This window comes from Molossus molossus, unplaced genomic scaffold (genome assembly GCF_014108415.1).
Source record: "Molossus molossus isolate mMolMol1 unplaced genomic scaffold, mMolMol1.p scaffold_m16_p_2, whole genome shotgun sequence".
Taxonomy (NCBI): domain Eukaryota; kingdom Metazoa; phylum Chordata; class Mammalia; order Chiroptera; family Molossidae; genus Molossus; species Molossus molossus.
The window spans coordinates 95,532,092-95,553,468 of NW_023425355.1; the positions used below are offsets into that span (position 1 = coordinate 95,532,092).

A 21,377-nucleotide genomic window follows, 5' to 3' on the forward strand; every position below is an offset into this window, starting at 1 on the left:
AAAGCTGATTTCATAAAAACAGAATAGACTGGTAGTTGCGAGGGGCTGAAGGGAGAGAAAAATGTGGTGATGTGATACAAATGTCACACATTGTCAGCTATAAAAAATAAGTTCTAAGTATCTAATATACAACATCATAATGACTATAATTAATAATATGGTATTATATACTTAAATGTTGCTGAGAGTTGATCTTAAGCATTCTCACCACAGAAAAGTTACCTACATTAGCTATGTGAGGTGATATACATTTTAATTATCTTTTTCTTAGAAAACATCATACAATCTATATACATATCAAGTCATCACACTGTACACCCTAAGTATACAATTATATTTGTCAATTAGTCCTCAATAAAGTTAAAATAAAGAAAGGTGTGCAGAACTCAGTATACCAACTGATATATTCTGGTAAACTATCCCATATCTATACTCTTACATTAAAAACTGAAGTATGTGCACATTTTAGATAAAATTATTCTATTAAATAAGATATACATTATTATTTTATTTTATGAATTGTCACTTTAACTGGATTTTTTCCATTAGTTCATAAGTAACTGGTCCAGATTGTATCAGGGAAGAAAGCTTCTACTGTACTTTCAAGAGAGTCTTAGATTATGGTCAGGAGAATCTGGTGTCACTGAAAAAATCTGAGACCAAATTGTTATGAAATCAATAATGTAAAGATAAATGAGCTACTTTTGAGCTAATGCAGTGGTTCTAGACCCTGACTGCTTTTGAATCACCTGAGGAGCTTTAAAAATAACATGGATGCCCGAAGTACCAAATGGTAGTTACAAAATTGTCACGGGGATGTAAAATACAGCATAGGAAATATAGTCAATAATATTGTAATCACTACATATGGTGCCAGGTGGGTACTAAAATCATTGGGGAGATCACTTTGTAAATTATAAAAATGTTTGACCACTATGCTGTACACCTAAAACAAATATAAAATAATATTGAATGTCAACTGTAATTGAAAAATAAAATTAAAAGAAAGAAAGAAAAGGAAGGAAGGAAGGAGGGAGGGAAGGAAGGAAGGAAGGAAGGAAGGAAGGAAGGAAGGAAGGAAGGAAGGAAGGAAGGAAGGAAAGGAGGAAGGAAAATCACTGATGCCTGGGATTGATCCCAATAAATTTTGATGTTGTTGGTGAGAAGTGCATTCTAGACCTCAGGTCTTTTAGAAGTTCTCTAGATGATTCTTTTTTTTTAAATGAAATTAATTAAATTTAATATAAAATTAAATTTAAAGTATATTTAAAGGGCAGCAGCACTTCACTTATCCAGAGGTGATTTTTATAGCAACCTTGGTTATTTGGAACTCTCAGAAAACAGAAAAGGATCAAAAATAAATGAGGAAACAATCATCCTAAAACAAAACAAAAAAGACTTCACATCCAAAATAAATGTCACAGAGTTTATCCCCCATAGTTTATGTATTTACTCACAGGCAAAGCAGACCTTCCTTCAGAGTCTATTTACTACAGGGTGGGGCAAAAGTAGGTTTGCAGTTATTCATATAGAAAGTAATACAATAATGAATAAATAATAATACAAGAACAAACTCTGTTTTGCATGCTCACAACTACTATAAACATACTTTTGCTCCACCCTGTATTTGTAACACAATTCAAGAGACAATTTGAATGAAGAACTCATTTCACAGCAGATTTGAAAGTGCACCTTAGAACAGGAGGTGGAAAGGCTGCTGAAGACTTGACACTCTGATCAGAATGAGAAGATGGTTGTTAGTTTATGTTAAAGGTGAAGACAAACCTAGAATAAAAAGTAGACAGGAGAGCCTTGGCCAGTGTGGCTCAGTTGGTTGGATGTCCTCCCCTGCACAGAAAGCTGCAGGCTTGATCCCCTTAGGGGGCCTGCAGGAGGCAGCCAATTGATGTTCTATTCTAACATCGATGTTTCTCTCTCCCTAAAAAAGCAATAAAAATATATTTTTAAAATAGACAGGAGGTGTTCGCAGCCACCGTCGCTCTCTAACGCCTGCGCAGCCTCCAGCTCGGAGCGGAAGGAGAAGGGAGGTAAGTAAAGAAGTCTCTATACAATGGCTCATACAAAGCAGACTGCCCACAAATCCACCGGTGGTGAAGCACCAAGGAAACAGCTGGCTACCAAAGCAGCTCTCAAGAGTGCTGCCCTCTACTGGAGGGGTGAAGAAACCTCATCATTACAGGCCTGGTACCTTGGAACTTCGTGAAATTAGACGTTATCAGAAGTCCACTGAAATTCTGATTCGCAAACTTCCCTTCCAGCGTTCTGGTGCAAGAAATTGCTCAGGACTTCAAAACAGATCTGCACTTCCAGAGTGCAGCTGTTGGTACTTTGCAGGAGGCAAGTGAGGCCTATCTGGTTGGCCTTTTTGAAGACACCAACCTGTGTGCTATCCATGCCAAACGTGTAACAATTATGCCAAAAGACATCCAGCTAGCACGCCACATACGTGGAGAACTTGCTTAAGAATCCACTATGATGGGAAACATTTCATTCTTTAAAAAAAAAAAAATTCTCTTCTTCCTGTAATTGGTAGTTCTGAACGTTAGATTTTTTTTTTTCCCATGGGGTCAAAAGATACCTAAGTATATGATTGCAAGTTGAAAATAGGGGGCAGAAATCAGGTATTAGCAGTTTTTCCATTTTCATTTGTGTGTGAATTTTTAAAATATAAATGCGGGGACATAAGGCATTAATGCAAGTCAAAATGTTTCAGTGAACAAGTTTCAGCCGTTCAACTTTATAACAATATAAATGAACTTGTTAAATTTTTCTGGACAATGCCAGCATTTGGATTTTTTTAAAAACAAGTAAATTTCTTATTGATGGCAACTAAATGGTGTTTGTAGCATTTTTATCATACAGTAGATTCCATCCATTCACTATACTTTTCTGAGTTGTCCTACATGCAAGTACATGTTTTTAAAGTTGTCTGTCTTCTGTGCTGTTCCTGTAAGTTTGTTATTAAAATACATTAAACTATAAAAAAATAGACAGGAGAACACAAAACATCCTCTGATGTCAGTTAATATAAAAGGAACAACTCTGTGTCACGGGAGTCCAGTTCAAGAATGGGGAGGAGGTGAAATGGCGGAGAGACTGCGTGCTATGGTCTGAATGTTTATGTCTTTCCAGATTTTTTACTTTCAATTTTATTTTGTATTGGTTTCAGGTGTATAGCTTAGTGGTTAGATAATCATATACTTTACATATTGTTCCCTTGATATTTCCAGTACCCACCTGGCACCATACATAGTTATTACAATATTATTGAATATATTCCCTGTGCTGTACTCTACATCACCCATGTCTGTTTTGTAACTACCAATTTGCACTTCTTAATCCCTTCACCTCTATGACCCAGTCCCCCAAACCCCCTGCCAATGTTACTGTAGAGAGTGGTTATGACCACAATTCAGACACAAGCAGAAACCCTCAATTAATTGAAAGAAAACCAAGCATCATTCAGATATAACTAGGAAAAATCTTCCTCAGTTTCTCTGTCAACAAGAGATGCAGAGGAAGATGTTAGATAGCAAATAAAATCGCAATGTTACATATTAAAATGTATGGAATGCAACAAAAGTCGTTCCAAGAGGGAAGTCCATAGCAATAAATGCCTGTCTCAAGAAACAATGAAAGTCTCAAATAAACAACCTAAATTTACACAAGGAATAAAAAACAAACAAACTAGAGTATAAATAAATGAAATAGACTAAAAATACAATAGAAAATATCAATGAGATTAAAAGCTAGTTCTTTGAAAATATATTTTTATATTGTGCCCATTTACATATTGTTGTAGCTATAATTATTTTAATACTTTTTTCTTTTAAACTTTATGCTAGAGTTAAAAATTATTTACACACCACCATTATTGTATTAAATATTCTTAATTTGACTATATTTACATTTACTAATGAGTTTTATACTTTTATGTGCTCATGTTGCTAATTAAAATTATTTCTTTTCAGTTTGAAAAGCTCCTTTTAACATTTCTTGTCAGGTGAGTCTAGTGGTGATAAACTACTTCTGCTTCTGTTTGTGTAGGAAGCCTTATTTCTCCTGCATTTTCTAAGGACAGATTTTGTGCGTAATGCAATTGAGGCAGGAGAGTAAGAAGCTAGGAAAATTTCTGGGTGAGTGACATGGGGAAACAGAGACAACATAATTAAACAAGGTCAAACAATATGAACACCTTACAGCCAGCTAGTGAATTGCAAGACTTTATCTTCCCTAAAAACAGAACACCTGAGAACAAATGGTTTATATCTCTCCTCCCTAACCAGAAAATGCATAGAGGACAGAGACTCAATTTATGTCACTTGTGCCAACCAAACCAAGGACAGGCAAAGTTAAGGGAACAAAGAACAAAAACCCGATCACAGCCAGACAGACCCAAGATAAAAGTAAAACTGTAAAGCGGACCAAAGAAAAATCCCAAACTCCTCTATATGCTCATTTAGATGCATCAGCATATTAACAACCTGGAAAGTTGATGAATATTCAACTGAAACCCTCCCCAAGATTATCACCCTCAGAAAAGAGATAAAACCCTCCAGACAAAGAATAGCAGCTCAGGATTGCTCTGGAGCTCGTCCATGCCCCTTTTCAGGGATGAACTTTTTAGTTCCTCCTAAACTCTGAGGGTCCTCAGTAGATTTGCAACCAGGGGAGCAGGGAGCAACTACAGCTCTATCCAGGCTCATCCCATGAACCTGTCTCCAAGGTCCCCGTTTTCTCTGACTTTCCAGTGAACTAAAAGCAGCATCACCTTAGATCACTTCTGTCACTGTGACTGTTACTTACAAGTGAGCTAACAGCAGCCCCTCCTTGGCTTACTTGTTTCCTATAACGTTTTTAAGAAGCCAAAACAGAGCACTGCCAAGGTTCTCTCCTGTTGCTTCTTCTTTTTAAAACATTTTTTCTATATTTTATTTTTTCCCATTACCATTTATCCCCTTGTACTCTCTTCCACCTCCACACACCCCTCCCCCTTGCAAATCACCACACTGTTGTTCATGTCCATTAGGTTTTTCTCTTTTTTTTCTCAATACCTCCACCCACTGCAACACCTCACCCCACCAGAGCTGTCTGCCTGCTTTCTATGAGTCTGTCTCTAATTTGCTTGTTGGTTCAGTTTGTTCATTAAGTTCCACATATAAATGAAATCATATGGTACTTGTCAAATAAACCTTTCTCTTATAGGCTTGCTTCACTTAGCATAATGTTCTCCAGGGCCATCCATGCTGTCACAAAGGGTAAAATTTTCTTTTTACAGGCAAGTAGTATTCCATTGTGTAAATGTACCATAACTTTTTTATCCACTCATCTACTGATGGACACTTGGGCTGCTTCCAAATTTTGGCTATTGTAAATAACACTGCAGTGAACATAAAGGTGCATATACTCGTTTGAATTAGTGTTTCTGGTTTCTTCAGATAAATTCCCATAAGTGCAGTTGCTGGGTCATAAGGCAGTTCCACTTAAAAATTTTCGATGGAACTCCATACTGCTTTCCACAGTGGATACACCAATCTGCATTCCCACCAACAGTGCACAAGAGTTCTCTTTTCTCCACATCCACACTAATACTTGTTGTTTGTTGATTTATTGATGATAGCCATTCTTACAGGTGTCAGGTGATATCTCATTGTGGTTTTAATTTGAAAATCTTTTCATATGTCTGTTGGCCATCTGTACGTCATATTTGGAAAAGTGTCTATTGAGGTCTTTTGCTCATTTTTTTAATTGGATAGTTTTTTGGTATTGAGCTTTATAAGTTCTTCATAAATTTTGGATGGCAACACTTTATCAGATGTGTCAACAAAAAGACATCTCTGACCCATTTAGTGGGTTGTCTTTTCATCTTATTGATGGTTTCCTTTGCTATGCAAACTTTTTAGTTTGATGTAGTCCCATTTGTTTCTTTTTTCTTTTGTTTCTCTTGCCTGAGGAGTTATATCAGAAAAAAAATATTGTTATGAGAAATTTTCAAGATTTTTTTTGTTTTTTAATCTATCCTCACCCGAGGACATTTTTCCGTTTTTTGTTCAGGTAGAGTGGGAGGGAGAGAGAGGAACAGAGAGAGAGAGAGAAACATCGATGTGAAAGGAACACATCGAGTGGCTGCCACCTGCACAACCAACCAGGGCCGGGGACAAACTGCAACCGAGGTGCGCGCCCTTAGCGGAACCGAACCCGGGTCTCTCAGGACCGCAGGCCGACACTCTAACCGCTGAGCCAAACCGGCCAGGGCAGAAATTTTCAAGATTTTACTGCCTGGGTTTTTTTCAAAGTTTTTTATGGTTTCAAGCCTAACATTTAAGTCTTTAATACTTTTTGAGTTCATTCTTGTGTGCGGTGTAAGAAGGTAGTCTGTCCCAAATTTTCAACACCATTTATTGAATAGACTATCTTTAGTTCATTGTATGTTTTTGCCTCCTTTGTCAAATATTAATTGACTATAAAAGCGTGGATTTATTTCTGGGCTCTCGATTCTGTTCCATTGATCTATATGTCCGTTTTTGTACCAGTACCATGCTGTTTTGATTACTATGTGCTTGTAGTATAGGTTGATATCAGGTAGGGTGATTTTTCCAACTTTGTTCTTCTTTCTCAATATTACTGTTGTTATTCAGGGTCTTTTGTGGTTCCATATAAATTTTTGGAGCATTTGTTCTAGATCTGTGAAATATGCCATTGATATCTTGATAAAAATTGCATTGAATCTATCGATTGCTTTGAGTAGCACAGACATTTTAATGATGTTAATTCTTCCTATCTATGAACATGCTATATGCTTCCACTTATTTGTATATTCTTTAATTTCTTCCTCTACTGTCTTATAATTTTCTGAGTACAAGTCTTTTACATCTTTGGTTAAATTTATACCTAAGTATTTTATTTTTTGTGAAGCAATTGTGAATGTTTTTTTTGCTTGTTTGTTTTAAGTTTCCCTTTCTGATAGTTCATTATTGGTATATAAAAATGCTACTGATTTCTGGATTTTTATTTTGTATTCTGCTACCTTACTGAATTCATTTATCAGTTCTAATAGTTTTTGGTGGAATCTTCAGGGTTCTTCATGTACAGTATTATGTCATCAGCAAATAGTGACAGTTTTACTTCTTCCTTTTCAATTTGGATACCTTTTATTTCTTCTTCTTATGTGATTGTTGTGGCTAGGACTTCCAGTACTCCAGTACTATGTTTGTTGTGGTGTGACAGAGTCAAAGAAAGACCACTGGAGAATTGAAGTCCAAATAAGAGCAGATTATTAGCCGGCCAGTGTCTGATTCTTCACACACCTGTGACAGAGTCTTTGGAGATCAACCTGACCTCCTTACACACACACCTTTTAAAGCTTCAGGCCGCATTCTGGTATGCACTGGGGCATAGCAAGCAAGCATGTACAGAAGCAAAAATAAGCAGTTAGGCAGTTGGCTAACCTGGGAACCTGACATTTCTTGGTCCAGTGCCTGGGGACCTGACATTTCTTGGTACAGTGCCAGGGAACCTGACATTTCTTGGTCCAGGGGGCATTCCAATTTACTGTTATTTTGATCTTTATTTTGTTAATTAAATTCCTTACAAAACAGGTTCAGCTATAGGGTACACAGTGATTTTACCAATCATCTATAAACATGTCAGCACATGTTAAATAAGAGTGGTGTCCTATTGCTTCTTCTACCCTAAATCCTTCCTTTGTTTCATTGTCCCCAGCTTTACTAAACATACTCTCAAAATCACCTGGACTTGTATTGTGAAATCTTTCCTGCACGAAGCCATGAACCCATACACTACAGGCTGGCGTAAAGCAGATCCACTCTGAACCAGTCCCCATCTGAAAACAGGAATTTTTGTTGGCAGTTATTTTTTACACATTGCATGTATCAACCCACTCTCTCCCTGCCTGGTAATTTTCCACTGAGAAATCCACTGAAAGCTTTATGTGGTTCTCCTTTGTGTGACAAGTCTATTTTCTCTTGCTACATTCCAATTTTCCTTATATTTTATTTTTTATAGTTTGATTACAATGTGTCTCATTGAAGTCCTCTTGGGTTGAAACTGTTTGCAGACTTTTTAACTTCGAGTACCTGCATGTTCACATCTTGTTCCAGATTTGGGAAACTTTTAGCTATTATTTTTTTAAAGTAAGCTTTCTGCTACATTCTTTCTCACTTCTCCTTTTGAGACTCCCATCATGGCTATATTAAGTTTCTATGAGTTTCACAGATTCTGTAGGCTTTCTTGAATTTTTAATTCTTTTTTGTTTGTTTGTTTGGTTTTGTTTTCTTTTCTTTATTTATTTTTTATATTTTTTATTAATTTATTTTTGTTACAGATATTTCTACTTTTCCCCTCCAGACACCTTCCTCCCCATCCTGCCCCCTCAACACCAAGCATTTTTGTCTATGTCCCCTGGTTGTACATATATGCCTGTACGTTCTTTGGTTCATTTCATCCATCCCTCCCACCCCCCTAGGCTGAGGTTTGTCAGTCTGAACCATACTCCTTTCTATGTCTCTGGGTCTATTTCATTCATCAGCCCACCTTGTTCATTATATTCCACAAATAAGGGAGATCATGTGGTATTTGTCTTTCTCTGATTGGCTTATTTTGCTCAGCATAACACTCTCCACGTCCCTCCATGTTGTCTCAAAGGATGAGAGATCTTTCTTTTTTACAGCTGCATAGTATTCCATTGTATATATGTACCACAGCTTTTTTATCTACTTATCTATTGATGGACACTTGGGCTGTTTCCAGATCTTGGCAATTGTAAATGGTGCTGCTATGAACATAGGGGTACATATATTCTTTCTGATTGATGTTTCAGGCTTCTTAGGGTATATTCCTAGAAGTGGGATCACTGGGTCAAATGGCAATACAATTTTTACATTTTTGAGGAAACACCATAGTGTTTTCCATAGTGGCTGCACCAATCTGCATTCCCACCAGCAGTGTACTAAAGTCCCCTTTTCTCCACACCCTCATCAGCACTTATTGTTTGATGATTTGTTGATGGCAGCCATTCTGGCTGATGCAATGTGATACCTCATTGTTATTTTAATTTGCATCTCTCTGATGATTAGTGATGTTGAGCATTTCTTCATATGTCTCTTGGCCATTTGTATGTCCTGTTTGGAGAGGTGTCTATTTAGTTTCTCTGCCCATTTTTTAATTGTGTTCTTTGTCTTCCTTTTGTTGAATTGTGTGAGTACTCTATATATTTTGAAAATTAACCCCTTATCTGATATATCATTGGCAATCATGCTCTCCTATAGTGGGTTCCCTTTCCATTTTGATGGTTGTTTCTTTGGCTGTGCAGAACCTTTTTAGTTTGATATAGTCCCATGTCCTCATTTTGTCCTTTATTTCTGTTGCCCTGGGTGATGTCTCAGTGAAAATTCCTCTATGTATGATGTCTGACATTTTGTTGCCTATATTTTCTTCAAGATTTTTATGGATTATGAGTCACATTTAAGTCTTTTATTCATTTTGAGTTTATTCTTGTGAATGTTGTAAGTTGATGGTGTAGTTTCATTTTTTGCACGTACCTGTCCAATTTTCCAACACCATTTATTAAAGAGGCTGTCATTACTTCATTGTATGCTCTTGCCACGTTTGTCGAATACTAATTGAGCATATTGCCTTGGATCAATTTCTGGATTCTCTGTTCTACTCCATTGATCTATAATTCCTGTTCTTGCGCCAGTACCAGGCTGTTTAGATTACAGTAGCTTTGTAGTATAACCTGAAATCTGGTATTATGATCCCATCTTCTTTATCCCTTTTTTTTTTTCAAGATTTCTGTGGCTATTTGAGGTCTTTGTTGATTCCATACAAACTTTTTTTTTTTAATTCTTACTTGAGGACATTTTTCCATTTCTTGTTCACATAGAGTGGGAGGGAGGGAGGGAGGGAGGGAGGGAGGGAGAGAGAGAGAGAGAGAGAGATAGAGAGATCAACGTGAAAGGGGCACACTGAGTGGTTGCCACCCGCATGACCCAACCAGGTCTGGGGACGAAATGCAACGGAGGTACATGCCCTTAGCAAGAACCAAACCCGGGTCTCTCTGGATCACAGGCTGATGCTCTAACCACTGAGGAAAACCAACCAGGACCAATATAAACTTTTGAAATATTTGTTGTAGTTCTGTAAAGGATGTCATTGGTATTTTGATTGGGATTGCATTGAATCTAAAGATTGCTTTGGGTAGTATGAACATTTTAATGATGTTAATTCTTCCAATCCATGAAAAAGGTATGTGCTTCCACTTTTTTATATCTTCCTCTATTTCTTTTTTCTATGTCCTATAGTTATCTGCAAATAGATCCTCTACTTCTTTGGTTAAGTTTATTCCTAGGTATCTTAATTTTTTTGCCGCAATGGTAAATGGGATTGTTTTTTAGTTTCTCTTTCTGTTAGTTCATTATTGGTATATTAGAATGCCAACAATTTCTTAATGATAATTTTGTATTCTGCTACTTTGCCAAATTCATTTATTAAGTCTAGTAGATTTTTGATGGAGTCTTTAGAGTTTTCCAAGTATAATATTATGTCATCTGTGAATAATGACAGTTTTACTTTCTCCTTTCCAATTTGGATCTCTTTTATTTATTCTTCATGTCTGATTTCTGTAGCTAAGCCTTCCAGTACTATGTTAAATGAGTGGTGAAGGTGGGCATCCCTGTCTTGTTCCCATTCTTAAGGAAATGCTTTTAGTTTTTGTTCATTTAGTATGATGTTGGCTATATGTCTTTCATATATGGCCTTTATTATGTAGAGATATGATCCCTCTATTTCGACATTGCTCAGTGTTTTTATAAAAAATGGGTGCTGGATGTTGTCAAATGCTTTTTCAGCATCTATTGATATGATCATGTGGTTTTTATCTTTCATTTTGTTTATGTGGTGTATCACATTTATTGATTTGTGAGTATTATCCCAGCCTTGCATCTCTGGGATGAATCCCACTTGGTCATGGTGAATAATTTTTTTGATGTATTGCTGGATCCTATTTGTTAGTATTTTGTTCTGGATTTTGGCATCTGTGTTCATCAGGGATATTGCCTGTAGTTTTCCTTTTTTGTAGTCTCTTTTTCTGGTTTTGGAATTAGAATTATGCTGGCTTCATAAAATGAGTTTGGAAGTCTTCCTTCTTCTTGAATTTTTTGGAATAGTTTGAGGAGAATGGGTGTTAGTTCTTCTTTGAATGTTCAGTACAACTCCCCTGTGAAGCCGTCCCAGCCTGGGCTTTTGTTTTTTGGAACAGTCTTGATTACATCTTCAATTTCTTTAGTTATTATTGGTCAGTTCAAGTTTTCTCTCTTCCCGGTTCAGTTTTGTGAGACTATGTGTTTCTAGAAATTTGTCCATTTTGCTTAGATTGTTGAATTTGTTGCTGTATAATTGTTCATAGTATTTGTTAACTAGCCTTTGTATTTCTTTGGTGTCAGTTGTTACTTCTCATTCATTTCTGATTTTGTGTATTTGGGTTCTCTCTCTTTGTTTCTTGGTGAGTATAGCTAAGGGTCCATCAATCTTGTTTATCTTTTCGACAAACCAGCTCTTTGTTTCATTGATCCTTGAATTACTTTTTTGGTCTCTATGTCATTAATTTCTGCTCTTCCTTCTACTTGCTCTGGGGGTTTCTTTTTGTTTACTTTCTACTTCTTTAAGTTGTGAGGTTAGATAATCTATTAGAAATTTTTTCTTGTTTCTTGAGGTAGGCCTGTAGTGCTATGAACTTCCCTCTCAGAACTGCTTTCACTACATCCCATAGATTTTGTGTTGTTCTGTGTTCATTTTCATTGATTTCTAGGAAGTTTTTAATTTTTTCCTTGATGTCCTTGGTAAGCCATTCATGGTTTAATAACATGCTATTTAGCCTCCATATATTCAAGTGTCTTTGCATGTTCTTGTTGCAATTGATTTCTAGTTTCGTAGCGTTGTGATCCGAGAGGATGCTTGATATGATTTCAATCTTCTTGAACTTGTAGAGACTTAGTTTGTGCCCTAACATGTGTTTTATCTTTGAGAATGTCCCATGTACACTTGAGGAAAATGTGAATTCTGCAGTTTTGAGGTGTAATTTTCTGTAAATATCTATTAAATCAATTTGATCTAGTCTTCATTTAGAGTCTCTGTTTCCTTGTTAGCATTTTGTCTAGAGGAGCTATCCAGTGATGTCAGCAGGGTGTTAAAGTCTACTGCTATGATTGTATTGCTATCGATTTCTCCTTTGAAGTCGTCCAGGAGATTTTTAATATATTTTGGTGCTCCTATATTGAGTGCATTTATGTTTATCAAGGTTATATCTTCCTGTTGGATAGATCCTTTAAGTATTATGTAGTGGCCTTCTTTGTCTCTAGTTATGGTCTTCATTTTGAAATCTATTTGATCAGATATGAGTATTGCTACCCCAGCTTTTTGTTTGCTTTCCATTTGCTTGGAAGATTTTTTTCCATCCCTTCGCTTTCGACCTATGTGAGTCTTTTGTTGTGAGATGGGTCTCTTGTTAACAACATATAGATGAGTCATTCTTTCTTATCCAATCAGCTACTCTGTGTCTTTTTATCAGAGCAATCAATCCATTAAATTTTTAATTGTTTTTTTTTCCTGTTGATAATTTCAAATATCTGTTTTTGAGCAAACATATTTCATTTTTTAGCTTGGTCAAGTATACTGTTGATGCTCTTTATTGCATTTCTTTTTTATTCATTAAATTCTTTAGCTGAAAAATATCTGTTTTTCAATTATATCTATCTCCTCATTAAACTTTTAGTTTTGTTCATGTGTTATATCAATGATTTTATTAAATTTTCATTCTGAATTTTCTTGTAGCTCACTTAGTTTTTTTAAACCTTTTGAATTTTTTTAATCATGTATAAGGTTGGGGGTTTGGTGGATGAACAAAAATATAATCTTGTAGTTTGTATTCTCGTGGCCTGGCTAGCTGAGGACAAAGTGTGTGCAAGGAGGAACAGGATTGGAAAACCGCCCAAGCGAGTGAATGTGCAGTCAGAAGAGTGAGAATGCTGGGTCAGCAGAGATGCTATCTCAAGGACATGATAACTTAAAACACAGTGTTACCTAGGGAACTGCTAAAAACATAAATCAGTTGCATCCAGAGACAGGGAGCATTTGCTCCCTTGCAATGCTCACCCTCATTCCAAGCCCTGTCTGCTTGTAGTTCATTGTGTTGCAATGTCCCCTGGCAGACCGAGAGTCAGTAATCATGCAACTTAGACATGTTTATTTGAGGTTAGTTACTGGAAAATTGTTTTGTTCCTTTGGTCATGTGATGTTTTCTTGATTTCTCATGTTCATTGGAGTCTTGTATTTCTGTATTAATATCTGAAGGATCAGTCACTTCTGCCAGTCTTTAGTGTCTGTATTCAGAAAAGAAATACCTTTAGTAGTCAGCCATGCTAGGGGTTCTGAAACTTTCTCATGCCGTTTATATGTATGTGACTGCTTCACATTTTTTTTTCTTCTTAAGGAGTTCTTAGGATTGTATGCCTCCTATTGATCCCACAAAGCCAGCCTGGGTGCTGAGAGCCTCTTATTTACATAAGGTAATAATCTAAAATGCTTGTGTACCTTCCCCTTTTCCTGAAGAATCAGACAAACTTTCTGCACATGCTTGTAACATTTCTCTAAAGGCTTACAGTCACCATCTATAGGGGCATTCATGGAAAGTCAGGCATGTGGAGATGAGTGAAGCAAGTAGAGTGTTTTGTTTCTCCATAGGCCAGTTCTATGAGTGTTTAGACAAGTTATCCCAAACAGCTTAAGGAAGGGCTTCCTGACTGAGTCCACAAAATGGTTAGTAGTATACACATCCCTTTGGTAATTTCTGAGCCCTGTTTGCTAAGTGCCCAGTCTCTCCCACCATCTCAGGCATGCCAATTTCCTTAGAATTTTGGGTAGGGCAAGAAAAAGGTGGACATCTTGGATGAATCATGCATAGATTAGGAAGCCTGGTACTCTCTCATTATACCCTCACTTTCTCCCATGGAGAAATCGTGGACAGAAGGGGTCTTTTTTGGTACGGAGCTATGTAGCCATGGGGAATACAATTTACTTTTAACTCAAGTAAAATGAATCTGTTATTGTTTCTGTCTTTAGTATACCCATTTATGGAAACTTTTGTTCCAACAGTGGCTTGAATTTTTCTACTGGACTCTTGGACTCCCCCAAAAGGTATTTTCTGCTGTGGATGATTATCGAAATTTATGTTTTGTTGTGCGTGATGGTAGAAAACTGATATTCCATCACCTTTTTTATGTCACTCTCCTATGTCAACATTTAACTTCATTCAATTTTTTTTATTTTCATTCTTTTTTTATTTTATTATTATTATTTTTATTAATTAATTTTTGTTACAGATGTTTCTCCTTTTTCCCCCACTGATTCCCGCCTCCACTCCCTCCCTGCCCTTTCCCCAGTTTGTTGTCCAAGTCCACTGTTCATGAATACATGCATATAAGATCTGTGGTTTATCTCTCACCCACCACACCCCTCTTTAGGGGATTGTCAGTCTGTGCCCCACTTTCTCGTTTATTTACTTCCTTTGCCCATTTTTTAATTGGATTCTTTGTCTGGGACTACCCTATTCCTCAGACTGTTATGTTCATTATATTCCATAAATAAGTGAGATCATATGAAACTTGTCTTTCTCTGATTGGCTTGTTTCACTTAGGATGATACTTTCAAGGTCCGTCCACGTAATCTCAAAGGATAAGAGGTCTTTCTTTCTTACAGCTGTGTAGTACTCCATTGTGTACATGTACCACAGCTTTGTTATCCATTCATCTACTGATGGACACTTGGGCTGTTTCCAGATCTTAGCAATTGCAAATAGTGCTGCTACAAACATGGGGGTACATATATTCTTTCTGATTGGTGTTTCAGGCTTCTTAGGGTATATTCCTATAAGTGGGATCACTGGGTCAAATGGAAGTTCAATTTTTAATTTTTTGAGGTAACACCATATTGTTTTCCATAGTGGCTGCACCAGTCTGCATTCCCACCAGCAGTGCACTAGAGTCCCCTTTTCTCCACACCCTCGCCAACACTTGTTGTTTGATGATATGTTGATGGCGGCTATTCTGACAGGTGTGAGGTGATACCTCATTGTTATTTTAATTTGCATCTCTCTGATGATTAGTGATGATGACCATTTCTTCGTATGTCACCTAACCATCTGTAGGTCCTGTTTGGAGAGGTGTCTATTTAGTTCCTCTGCCCATTTTTTAATTGGATTCTTTGTTTTCCTTTTGTGGAGTTTTATGAGCATTCCATATGTATTGGAAATTAACCCCTTATCTGATATATCATTGGCAATTCTGCTCTCCCATACAGTGGGTAGCTTTTCCGTTTTGATGATTGTATCTTTCGCTGTGCAGAAGCTTTTGAGTTTGATGTAGTCCCATGTGTTCATTTTCTCCTTTGTTTCTATTGGCTTAGGTGTCGGGTCAGTAAAAATTCTGCTGCGTATGATGTCTGAAATTTTGTTGCCTACAGTCTCTTCTAAGATTTTTATGGATTCATGAGTTACATTTAATTCTTTTATCCATTTTGAGTTTATTCTTGTGTAGGGTGTAAGTTGATGGTCTACTTTCCTTTTTCTGCAAGTAGCTGTCCAATTTTCCCATCACCATTTATTAAAGAGGCTGTCCTTACTCCACTGTATGCTCTTGCCACCTTTGTCAAATATTAATTGAGCATATTCCCTTGGGTTCATTTCTGGGTTCTCTGTTCTGATCCACTGGTCTATATGCCTGTTCTTGTGCCAGTACCAGGGTGTTTTGATAACAGTGGCTTTGTAGTATAACCTGAACTCTGGTATTGTGATCCCTCCAACTTTGTTCTTCCTTTTCAAGATTGCTGTGGCTATTCGAGGCCTTTTTTGGTTCCATATAAACTTTTGAAGTAATTGTTCTAATTCTGTGAAGTATGCCGTTGGTATTTTCATGGGGATTGCATTGCATCTATAGATTGCTTGGGTAATATGGACATTTGAATGATGTTAATTCTCCTAATCCATGAACAGGATATGTGCTTCCACTTTTTTATATCTTCCTCTATTTATTTTTTCAATGACCTGTAGTTTTCTGCGAATAGCTCCTTTATTTCTTGGGTTAAGTTTATTCCTAGGTGTCTTAATATTTTGCCACAATGGTAAATGGCATTGTTTTCTTAGTTTCTGTTTCTGTGAGTTCATCATTGGTGTATAAGAATGCCATCAAATTCTTGACGTTAATTTTGTATCCTGCTACTTTGCCAAATTCATTTATTAAGTCTAGTAAACTTTATTTTATTTTATTATTATTTTTTTTTATCCTCACCCGATGACATTTTTCCATTTTTTATTCAGGTAGAGTGGCAGGGAGAGAGAGGAACAGAGAGAGAGAAAGAAACATCGATGTGAAAGGAACACATCGAGTGGCTGCCACCCGCACAACCGACCAGGGCCGGGGACAACTGCAACCGAGGTACGCGTCCTTAGCGGGAACCGAACCTGGGTCTCTCAGGACCGCAGGCCGACGCTCTAACTGCTGAGCCAAACCGGCCAGGGCAAGTCTAGTAAAGTTTTGATGGAGTCTTTGGGGTTTTCTATGTATAGTATCATGTCATCTGCAAATAATGACAATTTCACTTCCTAATTTCCAATTTAGATCCCCTTTATTTTTTCTTCCTGTCTGATTGCTGTGGCTAAGACTTCCAGTACTATGTTAAATAGGAGTGGCGAAAGTAGGCATCCTTGCCTTGTTCCTGTTCTTAAGGGAAATGCTTTTAGTTTTTGCCAATTGAGTATGATGTTGGCTGTAGGTCTTTCATATATGGCCTTTATTATGTCTAGATATGATCCCTCTATTCCCACACTGATGAGCGTTTTTATCAGAAATGGATGCTGGATTTTGTCAAAGGCTTTTTCAGAATCTATTGATATTATCATGTGGTTTTTATTCCTCATTTTATTTATGTGGTGTATCACATTTATGGATTTGCGAATATTGTACCAGCCTTGCATCCCTGGGATGAATCCCACTTGGTCATGGTAGGTAATTTTTTTGGTGAATTGCTGGATCCGATTTGCTAGTATTTTGTTCAGGATTTTGGCATCTATGTTCATCAGGGATATTGGCCTGTAGTTTTCTTGCTTTGTTGTGTCTTTTTCTGGTTTTGGAATTAGAATTATGCTGGCTTCATAAAATGAGTTTGGAAGTCTTCCTTCTTCTTGAATTTTTTGAAATAGTTTGAGGAGAATGGGTATTAGTTCTTCTTTGAATGTTCGGTAAAACTCCCCCATGAAGCCATCCGGTCCTGGGCTTTTGTTTGCTGGGAGAGTCTTGATTACATCTTCAATTTCTTCTGTTGTTATTGGTCTGTTCAAGTTTTCTATCTCTTCCTGATCCAGTTTTGGGAGTCTATGTGTTTCTAGAAATTTGCCCCTTTTGCTTAGATTGTTGAATTTGTTGCCATATAATTGTTCATAGTAGTTGTTAATGATGTTTTATATTTCTGTGGTGTCAGTAGTTATCTCTCCTCTTTCATTTCTGATTTTGTGTATTGGTTCTGTCTGTGTTTCTTGGTGAGTCTAGCTAAGCATCCATCAATCTTTTTTATCTTTTCAAAATACCAGCTCTTTGTTTTGTTGATCCTTTGAATTGTTTTTTTGGTCTCTATGTCATTTATTTCTGCTCTGATCTTTACTATTTCCTTCCTTATACTTGTTCTGGGGTTTTCTTTTGTTTGCTCTCTTGTTCTTTAAGTTGTGAGGTTAGATAGTCTATTAGAGATTTTTCTTGTTTTTTGAGGTAGACCTGTAGCACTATGAACTTCCCTCTCAGAACTGATTTCGCTGCATCCCATAGAATTTTGTTGTTGTGTCTTCATTTTCATTGGATTCCAGGAAGTTTTTGATTTCTTCCTTGATCTCCCCGGTGACCCATTCATTGCTTAATAACATGCTATTTAGCTTCCATGTGTTCAAATGTCTTTGTATGTTCTTCTTGTCAATGATTTCTATTTTCATGCCATTGTGATCTGAGAATATGCTTGATATCATTTCAATCTTCTTGAACTTGTAGAGACTTAGTTTGTGTCCTAACATGTGGTCTATTTTTGAGAATGTACCATGTGCACTTGAGAAGAATGTGAATTCTTTAGTTTGGGGTGTATTTTTTGGTAGAGATCTATTAAATCCATTTGGTGTAGTTCTTCATTTAGAGTCTCTGTTTCTCTGCTAATTTTTTGTCTAGAGAATCTACCCAGTGTTGTCAGCAGGGTGTTGAAGTCCACTGCTATGATTGTATTTCTATTGATTTCTCCTTTGAACTCCTCCAGAAATACTTTAATATATTTTGGTGCTCCTATATTGGGTGCATATATGTTTATCAAGGTTATATCTTTCTATTGGATAGATCCTTTCAATATTACGTAGTGGCCTTTTTTGTCTCTAATTAAGGCCTTCATTCTGAAATCTATTTTATCAGATATGAGTATTGCTACCCCAGCTTTTTTTCCTTTCCATTTGCTTGGAATATTTTTTTCCATCCCTTCACTTTCAATCTATGTGAGTCTTTTGATGTGAGGTGGGTCTCTTGCAAACAACATATAGATGAGTCATGCTTTATTATCCAATCAGCTACTCTGTGTCTTTTTATGCGAGCATTCAGTCCATTTACAGTTAAGCTGATTATTGATATATACTTATTTATTGCCATTTTTGTTTAGTGTGGTTATATTTTTCTTCCGATTTCTCCTGGTTATTACAGCAGTCCTTTTAAGATTTCTTGCAGTTCTGGTTTGGTGCTAATGAATTCCCTTACCCTTTTTTGGTGTGGGAAGCTCTTTATTTGACCTTCTATTTTGAATGATAGCCGTGCTGGGTAGAGTAGTCTTGGATTCAGATCCTTGTTTTTCATCACCTTGATTACTTCATGACTTTCCCTTCTGGCCTGTAGTTTTTGTTGTTAGAAGTCAGCTGAGAGCCTTATGGTGTTTCCTTTGTAGGTAACCTGTTGCTTTTCTCTTGCTGCTTTTAGGATTCTCTCTTTGTCTGTAAATTTTGGCAGTTTGATTACTATGTGTCTTGGTGTTGACTTGTTTGGGTTCTTCTTACTTGGGGCTCTCTGTGCTTCTTGAAGTTGAATGCCTTCTTCCTTCACCAAATTAGGGAAGTTTTCTATCACTATTTCTTTGAATATTTTCTCTAACCCTTGCTTATTTTCTTCTTCTTCAGGGACTCCTATGATGTGAATATTATTTCGTTTCCAGTTGTCCCACAGTTTTCTTAAGCTGTCTTCCTGTTTTTTAATTGTTTTTTCCTTTTGGTTTTCTGATTGGTTGATTTTTTCTAGCCTGTCTTCTAATTCACTGATCTGGTCCTCAGCTTCCCCTACTCTGCTTTTTAGACCTTCCAGTGTGTTTTTCATTTCTGATATGTCATTCTTTATTTCTTCTTGGTTGTTTTTAATTTCCACTGGTTGATTTTCAACATTTCTATGTCTTTACTCATGGTGCTCATGTCCTTACACATGCTGTTGAGCTTCCTCAACATCATGGATCTAAATTCTAGTTCTGTTAACTTGCTTAACTGCACCTCATTTATTTCATTTTCCGTAGAGGTCTCTTGTTCTTTCATTGGCTTTTGTTTCTGTTTCTCACCATTTGGCTATCACAGTGGGCTTTGGAGTCTGCCAAATTTTCCCTGTGGGTTTTGGTGTTCTGCTGTTTGTGGCTCCCTCTCCTGGGTTTGGATGAGGCAGGGAGGACCCACTTTAAACAGCACCGTCAAGTCTTAGCTTTTCTGGTTAGTGTTGCTAGCCCAGGGAATGGTAGTTATCCTCTAGCTTTTTTTGCCTGGAGGCTGTTAGTAGAGGTCACCTGAAGACCCTTGGTTTCTGAGTTGCCTGAAAAACTCCCTCAGGTGCTCAGTGTAAGAGGATTTCCCTAGGGTGGGGCAGCTTCTGGTTGTTAATGGGCCTCAATTAGCATTTCAATGGCCACCAGGTGGGGTTGAATCTCTGAGGGAGGGGCTGCCTCCTCTCCCCAGGGCCCTGGGAAGGAGTAAAATGACCACAGTCCTGCCTGGCTGCACACAGCGAAAGCTCTTGGCACTCTCCCAAACCCGAGTGTCCCCACACAGTTCCAGTCTAGTCTGACTTCCATCTGTCGGAGCCCAAGGTGAGTGGCTGCTGCCAATTTAGCCTTTGTCTAAACTCTGCGTTGTGGAGCCACCTGGGACTTTTAACCCGAGGGCGCTGCTTCCCGCCAAGGGCGGCCGTGGCTGTGGCACCAACTGAGTGAGTTGCACTCAGCTGAATCCCCAGGACTGAGCCCCGGTAGCGGGACACTGCTGAGGTGGCAGCAGCTTCCAGCAGAGTCCCCTGGTCCCCGCGAGTCCGCATGTCACCAACCGAGGGCATAGTACGCAGAGTTCGCGGGACTCAGCATTGGTAGCAGTGTCCCGCCCAGTCCCCTGGTCCCAGCCAGTAGTGCCAGTTTGTGCGGCACCAGCCGAGGGCTTAGCAGGCAGCAGAGTTCACCGGACTCAGGTGGTGTCACAGCCGAGGCGGCAGCAGCAACTTCCCGCCTAGCCCCCTGGTCACTGCCCAGGCCGCTGAGGACCGTGGGCTCCCGGCCCCCTCTCGCATCCTCGCAATTGAATCGGTTATGTGGTCCTCCAAGGTGTCTTTTGGTTACCCTTCCTGAAGATTTGCCTTTATTTTCGTTGTAAATCCAGTTTGGTCCTGGGAGATGTTCTGTGTAGCTCCATTCACTCAGCCACCATCGCTGTTGTTCCTTCATTCACTTTTGTAAATGTTGTAGTCATTTGTCAGTTCTGTAAAATGTTGTCAGAAATGTCAGCTGGATATTCCATTCTTGTCCTAACACACATCACCTTGATTATCTAACAACGGTAAAGTTATATAGAAATGTTCTTATATTGGGGTTTAGATTGACTTTCTTTGAATGAAAAGAAACCCTGTTACCTTCAACCATTATTACCAAACACTAAATGTCCTTGAAAATTCACTTTTGCTGCAGACTTGACAATGTTTCTTAATTTCAGCCTGAAGTTACAAGTGGAAACAGTGCTTATATATGAAAATTATACATGATAAAGTCATTCCAACAACTAACTTTACTTGAATCACAAGTAATGTTAGTCTTCTTTGAATACTTTTTGTGCTACCAAAAGTTACAACAACAATATCTCCATTCCCCCACAAATTTCAGCAGATAGATTTTCTGAGCTCAAAGTATAGCCCAAGTAGATGTTATCTCAAAATAAATAATTCTATTCCTCTAAGTAATAAACCTATATTACAAAAAAT

General features: G+C 37.7%; 1 pseudogene; it reads left to right on the forward strand.

The window, feature by feature from the left end:
- Nucleotides 1-2,065: 2,065 nt before the first annotated feature.
- Nucleotides 2,066-2,567, forward strand: LOC118635703 (annotated as a pseudogene).
- Nucleotides 2,568-21,377: the final 18,810 nt, after the last annotated feature.